Source organism: Macaca nemestrina, chromosome 6, assembly GCF_043159975.1.
Source record: "Macaca nemestrina isolate mMacNem1 chromosome 6, mMacNem.hap1, whole genome shotgun sequence".
Lineage (NCBI taxonomy): Eukaryota > Metazoa > Chordata > Mammalia > Primates > Cercopithecidae > Macaca > Macaca nemestrina.
The window spans coordinates 73652897-73671768 of record NC_092130.1 but is presented as its reverse complement, the minus strand read 5'-3'; the positions used below and the strand labels follow the sequence as shown (position 1 = coordinate 73671768).

At 33.4% G+C, this 18872-nt stretch overlaps 1 long non-coding RNA gene across 1 annotated transcript in view; it reads right to left on the bottom strand.

Annotated features, from left to right (window-relative positions):
- Positions 1–446: 446 nt before the first annotated feature.
- The window catches only part of LOC139363585 (uncharacterized), a 40645-nt gene continuing 22219 nt past the window's right edge, over positions 447–18872 (bottom strand). Inside the window, exon 3 of the long non-coding RNA XR_011624245.1 lies at positions 447–675. This is a non-coding gene — a long non-coding RNA (uncharacterized lncRNA). The remainder of the gene's footprint in view (positions 676–18872) is intronic.

Below are 18872 nucleotides of genomic sequence, written 5' to 3'. Positions count from 1 at the left end.
GGAAATTTTCCATCCTGATGGATAAATAACATCTGTGGAAATTTTAAACATTCAAAATGTGTCTGTCTTGAGCAGCATGAGCCACCAAATTTTAATGACAGACATACAAACACATTCATCCAGAACTACCTGACTGGATTAAAAATTCCTATCCTATTAAAATAATATGTGATGCTCTCTGTGCAGGCGTAATTGGTATTGATGTGGGAGATGAAGTATCAGTGTAATATTCCACGATTAGTTGTGCAGATCTGTTCAGTCCCCCTTACAAGCTCAGAGCTATGAATAGATTCAGTGAGTTAAATCTCAAAAGCCATTCAGATGGGATTCAGGCATTATTCTTTAATCATTATTAAAACTGAAGTCTATAGTGGGAGGGGGAAGTAGAGAATGAAAGCAAGGCTGAACTAATCATACTCTTATTCAATCTCTCAGGGAGTCTTAATTTAAGCATTTTTTTTTCTCCTGGGGTGACTCTGTCCCTCTACTCCATTTTCCCTGAAAGGACAGAGCTATCCCATGTCTATGGTCCTCACAATGAAGTTCTTTTTCTCTTTATTTATTTGCTATAATTTTAAATTATTATGGCTGTGTTATATCTTCATTTCAGTCTAGTACTGTGGTGCAAGTTGTAACATTTCTGTTTTCATTTCAGAAAGCTTCTGTTATTTCTACCTGTGGACAAGGTATAGGAGAGGAGGGGAAATAAAGTGAAAGCGTTGTTAGCTTTTCAATGCAGTCATTACTTGAAGTTAAAATATGCATACGCCTGTCTGCCCCAATCCAGAATAACAACACTAGATTTCCTATGTTAAAAGATACAATAAAAAGTAATATTTTAAAAAATAAGAAGTTTTATTAATACCAATAAAAAAAGTTTTAAACAAGAATTGCCCAGTTAGAAATAATTTCAATTATCTCATGGAATTCAATAAACTTTATTTAGTAAACTAAACAAAATTTATCCATTGTATAGAACATAAAAGTGGCATCTAAACTATCTTTATGCACCTGGCTAGATGGGAAAATGCTCTTTCACTCAATAGTGAAGTTATCTCTTGTAAAATCAAACAGATTTAACCACCTCTAACTGCTGATGCAAATAGTTTGGGCCAAAGAGCAGACTTGTGGATTCAATTGTCATTTTTGGCTTCTAAAATAGAGCCATTTGCCAAATAATAATAATGGTCCATGTCTGTACTTTGCTTTACGCGTATTATCTCAACCCTCAGGTCACAGCTTAAGTGGCAATTCCTCCGTGCCACTTTTTCACCTGCCCCTGCGTTAAGCTTTGTATGCCCAGAGCAGCATTTAATTTTCCTGTGGCTATGTTATTGCAATTACAGCTACATTTTAGATTCTAGTGAACTGTCTCACTTACCCATTCGGCCACCTTTATGCCTATGCCATTCAAAATCTTTTGATATAATAAGCGGAGTGCCTGGCACATGGTACCCCATTATAAATATTTCTAATATTGTTGTTGACAGAATGGAAAGAGATTCAGAGAGAATAAGTGAATATCAAGGCAAGACAGAGACTCAGAAAGTCCCAAATGCCAGAGCCAGAAGCAGAACCCAATCTAGAACAGCCTTGCTGGGACTAGAATTTGTCACTGCTACTATATTGCTTTCCCCACAACATGGTCTTCCTCTCTGCCCTGTGGACAGAGACAAAGATTACATTTGGCAGTTGGCTACGATGCAGACATCATAGAATGTTCTCCTTATTTTAGATGCATTTCATTCTCAGAAAGGAATATAAAACATTAATTTAAAAGACCAAAAGTGGCAAAGCTGAGGTAGTTTAAGGCACAATATAAACAAAAAATAATAATTCTGCCAATCTAACAATTTATGTCATCTTGTTGCTTTTTCTTTCTAAGCAGACTAGATACTTAAAAGCATGGTTTGAATTCAATTTCCACATAATGTAAGCTCCTCTAGGAGATGAATATTCATCAACAATTAGTATTTCTAAGGATGCCTAGCTTGCTCTGTATCTCCTTGTAGAGCACTTCTTAAAAAAAGGTATTATCATTTATTGCTATTTATTTTGCCCCAGATGTGAATTTTAATGTGTCTAAAAGGACTTTTGCTTAGATACTGAGAACATTGCCCTTTTGTTTTCCCATACTGGCCCAGAGACTCTCAGAATAGGGTAGATTTCCCTTAATTACTAGAGGGTGTGTAAACAAATTCCCACAAAATGGTTAATTTTCTTTCAATTTCTGAGACTACTGGAATTAATCCAAACACTAAAAGTATATGTCCAGGCCATTTGCTGAAATAATGCTATGTACATTTTTTAAATGCCTAATTGATTGAAAAGTATATTACAAAACTGTTTTTCACTTATTCTGCAGCTGTGCATTCATGGCGTTTTGTTTAAAGAAAAGAAAAAAAAAAATGTCTTCTCAGGCATTAATTGACATGAGCCAGAACTTAGTGGCCAATTTAAGCACTATCTTTCATTTTCTATAAGATCCACTTTGTGAATAAGTAGCTCCATTATCCTCAAACCCTAGCAATTTAGGATGTGAATACCACGTGAAATGTGACATTTTCTTATCCTGCAATACCTACTTGAAAATGAATAAGTGCTAAATTTTGTTTTGCCTAGGAATTAAATGCTAATAACCTGTCTGTCTTGATGCAGACTCCAGACAAGATTCTAACATGACAAATCCAAAAGAGTTAACTCATCCTCTTGTTATCTACATTCCTGAAACTAAACTACAACAGGGATCTTTTGTTTTATAATTTACATTGAGTCCCTAAAATATGTATGAATTAACAAGATGATTTTATACTTATATTACTTAAGATTTGCAGTTCTGCTCAGGAGAGTATATTATCCTGTGTATGGCCCAGCAGTTTTTTTTAAATAAAAGGAAAGAGAAAGATAAATGAGCCCAAGGCTATCTAATTATCATTTGATCATTCCGGTGAGATTATTTCCTTCTGATCCCAACTCAGGTTTCTTCTTTATATTAAATTGAACAAAATGAAATACAATGATACTACTTCAATTTTAGCACAAGTAAATATATACATATGTTTTTCCAGAGTTTATTTTTAGTTGAACTCAACCCTACAAGTCTTGGGAATCAGAAAACAAACGAGTCATTCATAGACGCTTCTCTCAAAAACTTAATATATAATCGAGAAACCTGCACCCAGTTGTGATTTTAGAAAGATAAAGATGAGAAGAGTAAATGTATAGAGAGAGCTTTGGTAGCACAAATGAGAACATTACTTCAAACGGAGAATATTACACATGAATCATTGATTCACAGAATGAGTGGATCCCTGAGCAGGAAGTAGAAGGAAGGCTAAAGAATGATGATGCATAAATGTGGAAGAGGGAAAGGCTGAGGAAAAGCACAGTATGAACACAAACATGTCAGGTGGATTTGGGAACAAATTATATTACCTCATTAGTTTAAACATAAAGTAGATCAAATAGAATAGGAGATGCATGTGGAAGCGCTACCACGGGCAGAAAAACCTATCCTTCCTCCTCCTTCTTAACCTGACACACCTTCTCTTCCATTCTCCAGCTCCTTCAGTGAACAGTCCCATTTGCCCCTCAACATCCAGGCACCTGAGGCTGCAATAAGAGCAGCTATTAGTTATCTATCACTGCATAACAGTTTACCCCCAAAACGTAGCAGCTTGAAACACTATACTTTTTTATCTCATCGTTTCTATAGGTCTAGAATCTTAGGGCATCAGTGCTAGGTAGTTCTGGCTAGGGTTCTCTCATAAGGCTGCAGTTGAGCTGTTGTCCAGGGCTATAGTTGCCTCAAGACTTGATTGGGGCTGCGAATTCAGTCCCTTATTTACTCTTATGGTTGTTGGTGGGTTTCAGTTGCTTACAAGACATTGTTGGAGACCACCATTTCACCATGTGTACTCTCCATATTCTGCCTGAGTGTCCACGTGACATGACATCTGGCTCTCCTCAAAGTGAATGATCCAAGAGTGATCACAAGTGAGAAAGAGACCAAGTAATATGGAAGCATAGTCTTCATAACCTAAACTTAGAAGTTATCTCCCATTGGCCAGGCGCAGTGGCTCATGCCTGTAATCCCAGCACTTTGGGATGCCGAGGTGGGCAGATCACTTTAGGTCAGGAGTTCGAGACTAGCCTGGCAAATATGGTGAAACCCCGTGTCTACTAAAAACACAAAAAATTAGCTGGGTGTGGCTGCGGGCATCTGTAATCCCAGCTACTTGGGAGGCTGAGGCAGGAGAATTGCTTGAACCCAGTAGGTGGAGGTTGCAGTGGGCCAAGATCGTGCCATTGCACTCCAGCCTGGGCGACAGAGCGAGACTCCATCTCAAAAAAAAAAAAAAGAAAGAAGTTACTTCCCATCACTCCAGCCATAGGCTGTTGGTCAGTCAGACCAACCCTGATACATTGATGGAGAGGACTACACGAGGGTGTGAATATCAAGAGACAGAAATCATCTTAGGTCTTCTGGGAAGCTGGCTACCACTGCAAATTAAGCTCTGTGTCCATGCTGAGTGTCCAGAGTCTAAACTGGCCAGGGAGTCATTGTTATCACAGACCCATTTCAGCACTTTGGAGCCTCCAAGCAGAGCAGTGCCGGGGTATAGACTACCTGGATTTAGAGCACTTGAGTTTGAATTCAAGCTTGCAATGTTAGTAACCATGTCACCTTGAGTAATTTACTTGACACCTCTGATCCTAAACTTCCTGATCTAAATAATCTACATAATTGGAATAACAACTATGTAACAGATGATGAATTTAAATAGTCAGTTTAAATGCATGTTAATTATATGTAAATATATAATGTTCACACATTAATGACATGTACAATATTATATACTCAAAGCATATGTATCACATGGAGATTCCAGGCTTGTGATTCTGTTGCTTGCTATTCAGAACATTAATTGTTGTTTTAAGTTTTTAGCTTCCTTAGGAAAAAAGCATATGATCTTCGTTGTCTGCAGGCTTCTGAGGACCCTAGATAATTTTATTGTCTCTCAAGGATTTATATTAAAACTAAAGTATATGATACATACACTTTGAGTATATAGTAGATACTCAAAGAGCTAAATAGTTTGTTGTTGTTGTTGTTTTATTTTTTTATTTTTTTGGAGACAGAGTCTCGTTCTGTCACCCAGGCTGGAGTGCAGTGGTACAGTATCGGTTCACTGCAACATCCACCTCCCATTCTCCTGCTTCAGCTTCCCGAGTAACTGGAATTACAGGAGCCAGCCACCACTCCCGGCTATGTTTTGTATTTTCAGTAGAGTTGGGGTTTCACCATGTTGGCCAGGCTGGTCCTGAACTCCTGACCTGAACACAAAGATCAAAACCAGTATCGTTTACAGGGATGTAGGAGACAATATTAAGGCTTTGCTATTGGGTTGGTATTGCCTGACCTCTTATTTTGAGAAATAATTACATTTCTCAAAAATATAATAAATAGAAACAAATCATGTAATGCATGTTGAAACCTGTTTTAGTTTCCTATTGCTGCTGTAACAAATTATCAGAAACTTGGTGGCTTAAAACAACAACTCTCTTGCAGTTCTGGAAGTTAAAAGTCTGAAATAAGCGTTATGAGCTAAAATCAAAGTGTGGGCAGTCCTGCATTCCTTATAGAGTTTCTACAGAAAGAAAATAAAATTCCCACTTTTAGAGGCCAGTTGCATTCCATGGATCGTGGCCCCTTGCTCTGTCTTCCAACTGTAACACTCCATCTTCTACTTCCATCATTATCTCCTTTCTCTAACTTTGATTTTTACCTTTCAAGAGCCCTTGAAAGAACTTCCTCTTTCAAGAACCGTTGTGGTTACATTGGGCCTACCTGGAAATTTCAGGATAAGCTTCCCATCTAAAGATCTTTTACTTTATCACATCAGTAAAATCCCTTTGGCCATGTAAGATAACATATCCATAGGTTGTGAGATTAAGATGCTCATATCTTTGTAGCTCATTATTCTGTCTACCCAAAAACCCACACTGAGTTTTGTTATGGAATAAAAACCTCTACATAGATAAAAAGCATTTTTACAATTTTGTTGTTTCAAATATCAGATTTACCTGTGGTAAAAAGAGTGATTTGATCATTAAAATCACAGGGATTTTAAAAGATATTGCCATTGGAAACTCAAATTGTATTTATGTAGGATATATTCATTCTGGTAATTATTTTGAGCATCATAAAGCAAGCCTAAGTATCTCTCTTAAAATCAAATCAGCAATTTGTTTCTATAATCTCACCTATATTGCTGCTACCCTTTAAAAACAAAACAATAAGAACAAATCTTCTTTTAAACTTTAAGTATTATTTTATTGGCTACAGCTAACTTTACATTTTAATCAGGAATAATAGTGATGGTATTCAATATTTTGTGCTTATAGTATATTGCTATACTTAAAAAGGCATTAAAATATTCCAACTTAATATTTCTACCATAGTTATTTTACACATTACCTTAAAGTTCATTTGCTGTAATGCATGCATAATACCTCATAATCATTTGTGCAAATGCCATTTAATTGATTCAATTAAAATAATTATAAGCCAACTGATAAAAAATATTTGCATCTTAAGATGGAATTTTCAATTTGTGATTATGAAATAATAATATTTCTAGGTGAGGAGATAGAAATTTGTCACATCGTATTTAGTGATATGCATGCATTATAATTATGTTTGTGCTCAGTAATCAGATAACTTTTAGAGCTGTATCTGATTTTTTACATTTCAAATAATTTCTTATATAATATATTGTCATTCAAAAATCCTGTTATAATTCATTTTGGAATCAAATGACATTATTATTAATGGTGATTCAGAGATAATCAACTAAAAAAGTGGAGGCTTTGTCTACACATAATGAAAGTACTCTGATTAAGGAAAGACTTTGTCTACACATAATGAAAGTACTCTGATTAAGGTTAACAAGTCTATACCCTGTTTAAAATCCTGCACAGGTTTCCCACAAAGCCATGATTCTTCACACTGGCCATACAATCAAATCTAGTATCTTTTCAAATTACCATTTCCTGGGCATCAATCAGATTATCTAGGTGGAGGGGAAGGCTCTTGGCATCACTGTTTGTTAAAAACTCACCAAATAATTTTATATGCAATCCAGGTTGAGAATGATTGCCATGAACAAATAATGATAGATGGCAACCTACTACTGTACTGCTTAGTCATGTGTAGTTACCTACACTTAGGAACTGAGTGTCCATCCAATTCATTGATGATCATTCATAATACACAGTTCTCTATACTTTTATATATACTGTAAATAATTTATATATATTTAAATTTACATATACACACAGTGAATTCATATATATATACACACTGTAAAATTATAACCAATACTGAAAATGATTTTCTTTTTTTCTCCCACCAATTGTTTTAAATTATCACAATTCTTCAAATTATATTACATTTTTAGACCTAGGTGAACAGAGTCAAATCCAAATCAATTAATAACAAAGAAATATTTCCTAAATTCATGTTCTCCGTGATAATCACTATTGTCTGAATTTCTATCAAATGGTAAATGTCCTAAAAATAGATATTTAGGAACTTTTATGTATTTATTTATACATGTGGGAAAGGAGTTGCCATTGAATGGACAACCACTATTATGTACCCAGAACTATGACAATTACTGTGGCTAATTTAATTTTTTAAATGACTCCCTTGAGGCAATATATTACTGTATATATTTTTAAAATATATACAGTAAATTTTAAAACATATTTTAAAATAAATATATTTTATAATTTAAAATTTAAAATTTATATTTTAAATTTATAATTTAAAATATATTAAAATATATTTTTAAAATAAATTTATTTTGACAAAATTAATAAATGATTATTTTCATTGAAATAATATGAATAATTTCTGGTTACTCTATGTTCCATTCAGTCACACAAACACACACACACACACACACACACACACACAAGTTTCTCTACAGAAAATATATAACATTATTTTGTGTTTTTTGTTTGTTTGACTTGTTTTGTATAAGAGTTATTATGCTGATGTTGACATTCAAGGATTTTCATTATTCTTATTCATTTGTGCATTGCAATCCACAGACTGGATAAAGTATAATTATTTAGCCATACCCATATTGATACATTTAAGATGTTTTCATTTTTTGTTATGAATCTCATTCTTGTGGAAATAATACTGCAATGACCATCCTTCTTGTGGAAACTGGTGGGTATTCTTGTAAAACAGATGCTAAGAAGTAAAATCACTGTATCATAGAATGTATGTACTTTTGGATTTGAAGAGATAATGATGAATTGCCTTACATATGACTGTGGAATTTTACATGATAACCATCAATGAATACTCTTTTACCATTTCTTTGCCAGATCTTGCTATCATCAAGCTTCAATTTCTGCTATTCTAATATGTAAAAAATTAACATCTCACTTGTTATAGTTTGTATGTTCTTAATTATTAGTGAGATTGAACATCCTAGTATATACTTATTGGCCATTTCTATTTCCTTTTCTATGAGTTACCCAGTTATATCATCTACTACTTTTCTATTCAAGTACTAATCATTTCTTTGTAATTAATTTATTTAATTGTGATATTATTTTTTGTGTATATTTTCTTCCAGTGAGTCATCTGTATTTTTGTATCATTGATGTACTATTCTTGATAAATTTTAAATTTTGTATCGACCCATGTATCATTTATTTCCTTTTGTTGTTATGTCTTTTATGATTTATGTTAACACAGGTTTTTGTATTTTATATCTTGTTTAAGCAGAGCCTTCCTTTACTCTCAAATTCCTAAACATATTAATTACAATTGTTTCTAATACTTTTTAATGTTTAGGTTTATAATTCATTTGAAAATTATTTCATGAATGGTGTGAAATAGGAGTTTCTTTTAATCATGTGGAGTAAATTATACAAATGCAGTATGATTATGCAAGTATGCATCTATTGAATAAATCACTTTCTCCACAGACCTGAGAAACTATATTATAAACTTATATAACATGATTTTGTATATGAATATGTATCTGCTCTATTGGTATAGTATTTGTTCTTGTGCTGATACTGTATGATTTTAAAGAATGATATCTTTATAATATCTTAACCTATGATAGGATAATTCCTACTGCCTGGTTCTTTTTTAGGACGATCTTGGCTATTGAGTCTTTTCCATATGGATTTAAGATTATCTGGTCAAGTTCTACCAAAAACTTGTTAGAATTTTTATTGGAGCTTAATTTGATTAACAAACTAATTATTGTCTTCTTGAGTATATTGTATCCTCCCTTATATGGATAAGGTATATCTCCCTATTTTGATAGATTATTTTTAGCCCATTAATACATTTGTATTTTTTAAATATATTTTGCATCCCTTTGTAAAGGGTTATTCCTAGGAAGTTTGTAATTTGTGGTGTTATAATGAAGCTATATTTATTTCATCTTATTATTATTTGGGGAATATATTTCTTCAGTGAGGAACTAGTGAGTTTCATCTGCTCATTACCCTGTATCAAACAGAATTGATCATGGATTGAGTTGTCATTCATTCCAGTCTTTAAATCCAGCAAGCTCTGTGAGGACTGATAGTACTAAAGTTGGAACTCTCGCCAGTTAAATCTCTTGGGCTTCTAAATATCATGTTCAGAAATAATATTGCCTGAAAACATTATTTGTCCTTTTTTCATTTCTCATATTTCTAACTCATCTATCTTTGTTGACTTGATGTATTTGCTAGAAACCTCAGAAAATGTTAAATACTAAGGGTTTTATTGGAGATTTTAATTTTTCCCTAGTATCAATAGACATGCTTTTACTATCTAACTATTAAATAAAACTTTACTGAAAATTCCTTCCCTACGCTAAGGAAATTTTATTTCTTGAAATAATTTTTAAAATTTAGAGTTTTATAATAAAAAAATATATTTCATCTATTTTTAACAGGACAAACTACTACCAGATATATGTATTAATAAAACACTAGTAGGTTTTTCAGAAATCTTTATAAATAATTATGATAGTAATAGCAGTTACAAATGTCTGTGTGCCTCATTTATGGATGATACTATGGATGTTTTTTATACCGTTGTTTGATGACAGTACAACATTATTTCAGTAGTCATTCTTAGATTATAAAATTTAAATACTATGACCAAATTCACTTAGCTAAAAAATAAAGCTGGGATTTGAACTCTGATCTGAGTGATTACATCTGCCACCACACTGACATTGTAATCTGAATAGAAGCTAGTTTCATAATAAGCACCAGAATTATCATATGCATGGTAATATTCAATGTTTAAATATCAGTACCATTGTTTAGAAAATGCTTCTAACAACACCCATATGATTTAGGACACTTCTACATCAACTCAGTCTGGCTCTTGAGTTGCTTCTTGTACCTTAAATTTCCAAAAGTCATTGAAAGAAAATGTGAAAACATTAAAATATTTCAGAGACAGGAACCATGTTTCAGTCTCTTTGTACAATTTTAAAATGTGAATATATTAAAATATTGTCTATTTTAATTTTTTATATTTTATCTTATTAAATGTGAAAATATTAAAATAAGTCAGAGACAGCAACTGTGTTTTAGTTTCTTTGCACTGTTGTTCATAACCTTTTGCCCTGCTGACACTCAGCCGACATTAGCAACTAAATAACTAAACTTAATTTGGTTTGTGTTATATAGTTCAACCCTTCAGTATCACCAGGGAAACAAAATGGAACAAGTCATATTCATATGACAATGACTCAATACATGAGGAATATACTCTTTGGGTTTTTTGTTACAAGATACACTTATGAAAATATCTTGTTCTTAATTCTGAACAGCCTACTCTTGTTTCACTTTGTTGCATCTCCTAAGGTTTCCAGAATACTTCTGTATTACTTTACCCTTGAAGCTGGGACAGAATTGTGAATTGGATACATTTTCTTCTTCAGGATTTGTGTTTCCTGGAGGATAAAATGTATTGAGTGTGTTTTTAAAATGCTATTTGACAGCTAGAAGTGAAAAATAGTGTAAATTCTGACCTTGAAGTTTTTCTATACACTTTCTTGCAACTGGATAAAGTACTTAGTTTATTCCATATGGAGTTTTCCATCTTGTTTCATATAATAGAGCCTCAGTCAAAATAGTCTGTACATTAACTATATCACATTACAATGTTAACCTGCCATTCAGTATTATAAAATGGAACACATTGAAATTTCTTAAAAGCCAATCTCAAAGTTTTATTGAATTTAAAATGCTATGTGTAGTACTTCCAAAATAAAACTGAATTATCCCATTTAATTGTATAAATCATTTCTGTACTTAATTCCTAGACATTAACTGCTTCAGGAATATTTTAAGCATACTGGAAAAGGGCTCAGATTTAAGTATATAAAAATATGGGAGGAATATATTTGTGGCCAATTTTAACCCTGACTTACGTGAATATACTATCTAGATATTAACTATTGCAGGTACAGCATAAGATTTATTGAAAAAGATGTATGAAGGTCAAAAAAGATCATGTTAAATAGATAGCAAATTAACCAGAGATCTGGTTTGTGGATTATAAGACAAGCTAAGTATGTGAAATTACTTATAAAAATGAACTTAAGACAATGTTATATAGTGGTACAAATTGGCTAGCAAATAATAATAACAGCCTCTTCTAAAATTTTTACTGAGTCAGACCTCTTTCTAAGCTCTTTTCATATAATAACTCACTTAAGCTTTCCAACAATCCTATGAAGAATTTGCAGACAGAATTCCAGTTTTTTCATTAAGCAAATAGAGGCTTAGTGAAATTAATGAAGTAGTAAATAGTACACCAAGATTTTAAATCCAGGCAATCTGGTCCAAGAACCTATGACCTGATATGCCAATGATTCAAAGTACAGTAATAATAAAATCAAATGATTATTAGAAAAAATGTTCTTGTTAATATTCTATTTTTGTAACGATATAAGAAAAAATGAATTTAATATATACATATTTGCAAGAGTTATATTGGTCATTGATAACTGTAAAAAAAAAGAATTGAATAAAATTATAAACATGACTCTGATGACCAAAGAAGCAATTTTGAAATTTCAAGACCTAATTCCAACAATGCATATAGGCATACCTCTGGCAAAAAAAAAAAAAAAAAAAAAAACAACTAAAACCAGACTTTCTCTATATTTCATCTCATATTCTTTTCCTCTCCACATGTTTCTCCAAGTCAAGGCTTGTGAGCAACACAAGTTCTTGGTTGCAGTAATAGAATCAAGGCTGGCTAACTGAACCATCAAAGGAATTTATTGGCAGAATCTTGGGCAAATCACAGATCAATTGGGAAGACTGGAGAACCAAGCTCAGAAAATGAACAGGAGTCATGGGAAACTGGATGCCAAAAACATAACTAATACATTCTGGAGGATTAGTGTGTTTCAGACACTGCTATAGTGCATGCCCAACCTTAATACCACCATTGCTTCCAGGAACATTCTTCCCTCTCCTAGTGGTGTTAGTCACTTTCTCCAGAATCAAAGTCATGTGCCTAATTAGTGAACCTGGCTAATCTATCTGCATCTTAGCCATCAAACAGAAGGAAATGGAAGGCAAGATTCTTCTTCCCTTTGAGACTTGTACTATAGGAATCCCTTTCCCCAATGCGAAAAACAATTATGCCAGGTAGTCAAAAAATTATATGTTTATATGGTCAGAATCTTTATTTTCCAGTATTCAAATACATCTGTCTTAGACCCATGCCATTTGTAATATGCTATAGCAGAGAAATTGTTAGGAAGTTGTAGATCATAATTAAATCAGCTATTTCACCACTGAATTTATTAAATACTTTTTAATATTTACTACGAGCCAGTCAAGAAATACTAACTGATTCAACATTCACAAAAACTCTGATGTAGGTACAAGGATTAACCCTGATTTCACTCATGAAGGAACTGAGATACTGTTATGTAATTTACAAAGATCACCCTCTAGAAATCACAGACGTGATATTTGACTGATGTAGTTAGGTTTCACAGTCTATGCTTTTAACCATTATCCCATGCTGCCTCTCTCTGCAAGCTGTGGTCTTCCATATGAAAATTCCTTGATACTAACAGCATTTTTATTATTTTCATCCCCAAGTAGTACAGATAACCAAACGAAGATTCATCATTCCATAAAAGCATGTTATCTGAAACCTCAATGATTTTTTTTTACCAGGTATAGTCTATAGCAAGCACTATCACTGCTCCATCTAGAAACTGTCTCCGTCTCTAGTCATTTCTGTGCATCCTTCTTTTTCTCCTCTGTAGTCTCTGTTTTTGCCTACAGTCTGCACCTGCACTTCTCCCTGAGGATTGCCATTGGACTGCTGAAACTGTTTTGCTTAAATAAGCAGACATACAGAAGTGCCCTTGAGATTTATACACCCCTGTAGTGGGCCTTTTTCAATAACTGATTCACATAGAAGTAGGAAGCCCAGCACAATTGCCTTGAAGAGGACAATCTCTAAGGTGTAACTTAAAATCCAGCATTCCCCTCAGGGAGCAGGCTAAAGTTACCCTCCTTAAGACTTTGCCTGAAATCATGTCCATGCTTGCTCTCTCTTTTCCCTGCTCTGCTTGATCCATCTTTAAATCTTGAGAGCTATTCCTTAACAAATCTCACCCACAGAATCCCTCACTTTCTGGAGAACCTGACCAATGACAGGGACCTAGAGAACACAGAGACAGTTACTGATTAGCTTAAGTGTAAAAATGATGCATTGGAGGCACGTTGGATAATTCATGAAAGTACTAGGAAGTTTAAAAGCTGCTGTAGAAAACTGATAGGGAGGAAATGTCTGGAATCCAACAACATAAGAAATTCCATGCTATAAAATACGTAACTCTACAGTTTACACACACTGGCATCACCACTACTAAAAACTTCTCACCACTAGTATCACTACCCCTACCAGTCATTGGCCCTGCCAATAGACTGTTAACCCTGACGCTTCTAGTATAAAACTGTGCCTACCCTCTCAGAAAGAATAGGAAATTCCTGCCTGCTCCACTTTAACAACTGGACCCATACAATTTGAAGAAAACCAAGTATTTGCTATGTTCAAAGCTTCCTAGGGTTTAATTTTTAAATACTCCAATTTTCTTTTGTAATTTTAATCATTAATTTCACTTATGTAGAATGTTCTTTTTCCCTATTATCTTGCATTCTCTATATATCTAAATCCTACCCATCTCGTATAATGTAACTCAAAGGCTAGTTAGAGAACATCACATTGTCCCTGATTTACCCTTTAAAAATTATCCCTCCATACTTTGGACAGTATTTAGTACTTTATCAATATGTTAATATTTATATCCTCTATGAGACTTAAGTTCTTTCCGGGCATTTAACATGGCTTAGCAGAATATCTTGACAACAATTGGTATAATAAAATTTGTCAAATAAATTAGAGCAAGAGCTGGGGAAATATTAGGAGAGGGATTTGGTAGACTCAACAGGATTTAGCAGCTGATTAAATCTGGAAGGTAGAAGGAAAAGTTGTTACATTTGTTTTTCAGAATTTAAGCTTCAGTGTTTAAGTACATGATGATGCCATTAGGATATTTAAAGAAAATAGAAGTAGTAGTCTTGATAATTGGAATTGGAATACGTATCAATTTAGTTTGGGGCATACTGAGTTTGAAATTCTTAATGTATTTTTAGGTTGACAAATGTAACATAGACTCAAAAAAATTGAGCCTGAAACTCAAGTGAAACATCTAAAATTAAGAGTTAAGTGCTTTAAGAATAGAAGTGATAATAGAAAGCTCCATAAGTAGATGAGACCACTCAGAAAGGTAATTCGCAGAACAAGAAAAGAATATAAATACAGTTGACCCCTGAAAAACCTGTGGGTTAGGGGGCACTGACCCCACATACAGTCAAAAATCTGGATATAACTTTTGGCTTCCCTTAAATTTAACTCTTAATGGCATATTATTGACCAGGAGACTTACAAATAGCATAAACAATTAACACATATTTTGTACGTCATATTTATTGTATATCATATTCTTATGATAAAGTAAACCTGAGAAAATAAAATGTTATTAAGAAAATTATAAAAAAGAAAAAATATATTTACTATTCACTAAGTAGAAGTGGATCATTGTAAATGTCTTATTCCCCATCTTCTTGTTGAGTAGGCTGAGAAGGAGGAGGAGGAGTTGGTCTTACTATCTCAAGGGTAGCAGACGTAAAAATCAATCTGCATAGAACTGAACCAATATAGTTCAAACTCATGTTGTTTAAGGGTAGGTGATCAAATAGACTAATATCTACATATATTTTATACACCCAGGGAATATCTATTTTTTTCTCGGATTTTTCAATATTTCTGTGTTACATGGTTCATCTGCAAGTTTTTTCAACTTGTCATAAATCTCTACATATTTTTCCAATATATTTATTTTTTTAAATCCACATAAAAGTGGACCCACACAATTCAAACCTATGTTTTTCAAGGGTCCACTGTGTTTTGATAAGAAGCCTCATAAAGTGCCAACATTTGGGAAGCAAGACAAAAGGATGACAAGTAGAGGGAAAGCAGAGTAGAATTGAGATTGGGAAACCAATGCATTTCAGAGATCAAAGAAGGATGACATCCTAGAAGAAATCATCTTTTGTGCTATCTGTGTGGCCCCAATTCATCAACCTTTCTTGCATTAATATTCTTTGCTTTGTAACTTTACAGTTCCTGACACAAAATACAGAATGTGTTTTCCAACTCCTTAACGTGGGGTCAGCCATGGAACTTAATTTGGCTGATGAAATATGGACAGAAGTGAGAGTGACCAATTCCAAGGCTAGGCCTGAAGAAGCTTCACATATTTCCACGTGCCCTCTGGGACTTTTTGCCATTATCAGGAGAAGAACACGCCCTGGACAGCCTACTGGGCCAAGTAAAATAACAGACTCATGAAGCATACTTGGATTTCATCTGCACATAGAGCTGCCCCTAAGCCCAGCCAGGAACAGCAGAGAAACCTCAGCTGACTCACAAATGTGAATAAAATAAATGTATGTTGTCATATGCCACTAAGAAGGAGGAGCTTAGTGACAGAGGACATTGGTGACTTCAGCAAAATCATTGGCTGTGTGGCAATGGGGCCAAAAATCTGCTGTCAGTGGCTGGAAGGATAAATTAAAAAGAGTAAACTGGAGTCAATGAGAAGCTAGTCATTAAAGGGCTCCCACTAATTGAGATAATAACTTTATGAAGACTAAATATAAGCCCAAAACAGTGCATGGTTCCATGTACTTATTTTGAATGCATGACTCGGGGAATGGACTTTCACATATATTAATACATGTTGAAATTTAAACTATTAGTCATTAATGGAGAAAATTCAGACCAGAGAGGGAGCTGATTTTGGTTAAGATCTATCTTTGACATGTCTGCTTCAATTATGTTGTATAGGAAACATAGTCTTTATCGTGCACTTAGAAATTATCACATAATACAAACTTCCCTTCTGCAGAAGAAAAACTGCCAGGATTTCACCTTAGTAACAGCAACTATATAAACTGTAAATAACACGTAAATAGAGGAAACAAGGTGATTCACACAAATGACAAAAGGAACAGTTAAATCTTGGCAATTTGGTAAATTGGCCCATATGCAAATTAATAATGTTTTATATAAGGAAAACACATCAAAGGGCATGCCTGTTCATTTACTTTGACATTTTATAATTTAGTCTAATTATTTGTGAAACTGTAACCCATTCAGCTGGCCTTTGGTATAGTTTGTGAAAAATAATGACTCTTGTGAAAAATAATGACATTTAGTCAAAGAAGCACTTGCTTCCACTTTCTATAGTACATTCAGGCAAGATACTTAGTGCAATAATTAATTAAAAACTAAAATGTCAAATCTTACCCACTTCTCTGTACATTAGCCAAAGATACATATGGACTCGAAACCAGAGAATTCAAAATGGGTTCTTAGTTAAATCCATGCATTTCCAGAGACAAATCTGTGAAATTAATTCTCTGAGCAATGCATATTATGTCTACATATTATGCCTAATTATTCACCTTGTATATCAAATACACTTTTATTTAGACTAACATGTCTTATTTTATCATTTTATCAGTTTATTCAAACTTTGTGTAATCTTATATTTCAATGTACTGCACATATCTTCGTTGTTGACACTTTGCCCCTTGAAAACCAAAGAGTAATGATACAGGGGACTTTAAACTCTATTTTAGCTAATTCATATATTAATACCATACTTTGGAGATGATTATTTTAAGAACAAGTAATCACAGATATTTTTTTCTTAAATTTTGCTGGTTTCATTTTTAAGTAATTTACTACATATGAAATAATTCCTAGTTTTGTCAAGGCTGCAAATGTATTTTGCTCACTGCAAATTATGGAGACCACATACAAGTGCAACCTAGCAACATTTCCTCCAATTTGGTTTTCTAAGTAAACAAAGCCTGCAGCACAGTCTTTCCTTAATGAGGGATGAATCTGAGTCTTTTCTGATAAATTAAAGGGCTGCATTTATTAAACAAAGATGATGTTATTGAGTCAAAGGGCATGCTCTTTAAGCAGTTTTTTTTCTAATTGTTGTGCTGATCCATCTATGTTTTACATTTCACTTCCCATTATAGCAATACACATTTTATAAAATGCCCGGCGAAGCTTAGAGGCTTATTAGAGGCATAGCATGATACAGTACTCACTGGCCAATGAATAGTGGACCTCATGACCTTGGCATTATTAATGGTAAGTTGGGCTAACTGCTTGATAGGCACATTAATTCAGGTGTCAACATGAAGGAGAATTTCTGTTTGAAGTGATATAAATTATATATGTACAACTAAAAGGAGAGACTAGCAATATAAATACTTGGAAGTAAATTGTTTAAGTTAAAAAGAAAATATACTTTTTCATCTTCTTTCTATCTTTGCAAATAAAATTTTTTTACAAAAGTAATGACATTGATCTGCACTTGCAGAAACAGCAGCCCATGAGACATTCATTTCGAGGGTTGCAGTCTTCTTTAATTGCATGAACAACATTAACTCATAGGATAGAAAGGTGCCATCGAATCTTGTTCATTTTCCTTGCATAAGATGTACTTCTAACTTAATAGAAATTCTTCTAGGAATACCTAGCAGATTGAGCATGAAACACTTCCTTAGTAAGATGACAAAATAATATTTTATAAAGATTGTCTCCTGTCATTTCAGTAGATGATCCCAGTCCATCTGAAAATAGTTTGAATTTTGTCATTATTGAATGTAGTGCACACAATATGTCAATTAGGCCAGCTTTGTTAATTGTGTTGTTCATATTTTCTACATCTTTACTGATCTGTTTTAGCTGCAAGTATTATCAACTCTTGAAGTTTTGTGAAGGGTAACTTTATATGTAATTTGAAACTATGTATTGATTGCACAGAGATTTAGAAAGGTCATATTTTCCCATTGATTTACTCCTTCATCATTATGAAATGTCATTCTTCATCTTCAGCAATGCTTTTAACTTAAAATCATCTTTGATATTAATAAAGTAACATATATTTTTGCTTTATATTCACATGATATATCTTTTATTCCATCTTTTGAATTTCAATCTCTCTATATTCTTATATTATGGTGTTCCTCTTAAGAGCAACATACACTTGAGGGTTTTTTCCTAACCCAATCTAACAAATCTTATTCTTTTCTAGAAATATTTTGTTCATTTTCATTGAATGAAATTTAATATATATTTACTGCCATATCTACCATTTAGTTACTTATTTTCTCTTTGACCAACCTGCTTTAAGCTCTCA